Source organism: Tenrec ecaudatus, chromosome 15, assembly GCF_050624435.1.
Source record: "Tenrec ecaudatus isolate mTenEca1 chromosome 15, mTenEca1.hap1, whole genome shotgun sequence".
Lineage (NCBI taxonomy): Eukaryota > Metazoa > Chordata > Mammalia > Afrosoricida > Tenrecidae > Tenrec > Tenrec ecaudatus.
In genome coordinates, this window is record NC_134544.1 from 12,712,305 (window position 1) to 12,713,983 (window position 1,679).

The 1,679-nt window shown below is 37.3% G+C and overlaps 1 non-coding gene across 1 annotated transcript; it reads right to left on the reverse strand.

The window, feature by feature from the left end:
* Window positions 1-1,297: 1,297 nt before the first annotated feature.
* Window positions 1,298-1,423, reverse strand: LOC142428431 (small Cajal body-specific RNA 4). Its single transcript, XR_012780333.1, has one exon.
* Between the last annotated feature and the right edge of the window lie 256 nt (window positions 1,424-1,679).

The window sequence follows — 1,679 nt, forward strand, 5'->3', positions numbered from 1 at the left end:
GCTATATAATTTAATTAACTGTTTATTTCTTATGTTATATAGCTTATTTCTTATATAGTTTATTTCTTATGCTTATATAGCTGTATAAAATATATAAAATTATTCATATTCTGCTTTTGTTTCTCTAGAGAACCCTGTCTAACACAGCTATGGAGGCCGGTGGGCGCCCAGATCCCATCTGCAGAGTACCCAGTCAGACTGAGCACCTGACATATCTGTTCTACGTAAAGGCGAGAGTCTTGAACCACTCACTCTCAGGTAGAGAACATTGTAACTGTGATCATGCTGGATCGATATCAATACTTGGGCAGTTGACGTCCCTACAGACATGAAATGAATTTGTACTGGAGCAAATAGCTCTTATTTATTCCATGACAGAAAATTCCTCCCTGCCCTTTTGAATATTGATAGGTATCTTTTCCTTCTTACACGTTATTTGTGTTTTTGTTTTAATACTATTACGATTTTAGCCATACTACCTTAGTATGATTTGGGGCTTGTTCTTATTTTGTTTTCTATTGGGTTTGCCAGCAGTGAAGCCCAGGAGGAGAGGATTCATAATAAAAATAACTGACAATAGGGATTACAGGGAATGCAGAGATGGGAAATAGGGAGGGAGGGGATTTCAGAAGTAAATTATGAAGTTGTAGTGGGGCAGGACCACTAGAATTAACTGTGATCACACAATTCATGGTAAAAGCAAGTTATTCAATGTGGGGGGGCATGGATGCTCTAATATTGATGTGGTGGTGACTGTTCAGTACTCCTTAATATGAGTGAATGATTGAGTTGTATGATATGTAAATTATGTGCCAATATAATGGTTGAGGGAAAAAATGACAAAATCAACTTTAAAAAACAAAACCAAAAACCCTCACTGTCATGGAGTTGATTTTAAGTCATTGCACAGATCATCAAACACATTGTTCTTCAGTTAATTCTGACTCATATTGACCATACAGGACACAGTAGTTTTCAAGGCAATAAATCTTTACAGGAGCAGAAAGCCTCATCTTTCTCCTGTGGAACATCTGATGGGCTCAAACCATTGACCTTATGATCAGTAGCCAAATGTGTTAAATGACTAAGCTACCAGGGGACCTTTTCTGACTCATAGGTGTGAAAAAATAGAATAATTTAGAGTAGACCTTAGGCTTCTTCTTAGAACCAAATCTTTACAAGAATTCTTTCATATTTGTTCGCTCCTTTTCCTGTTCGATGCAAAATTGTGTTAGGAGTTATTCCTTGATCTGATATTTGAAAGTGATCGGTATGTGGTTTTTTTTTTTTTTTTTTAGAATGTTGGGTAGTACAGTCAGCCCTGTGATGCTCAATAAGGGCTGCTCTCTCCACCCCTTTTGTCTAGGAGGAGGGTATCAGCAGAGTCTTGCTTCATCAGACTCTGCCTTCTTAGTCCTCCAGTAGGTATGTGGTTTTAATGAGCTATCATATAAAGGACAGAGACCAGCAGCTCCCTGGGAGAAGTGTCCTAGCAATCATCTTTCATTAAGATCACAGTCTAGAATATTCTAAGGGCAGTTCTACTCCATTGTAAGCATAGATTTTCTCAGTCAGAACAGATTGAAGGGCACATGACAACAATAATATATGGTATATAAAATTAATTTCCGACTTAAAAACTAACTTCATGGCCATCAAGTCAATCTGATTCATAATAA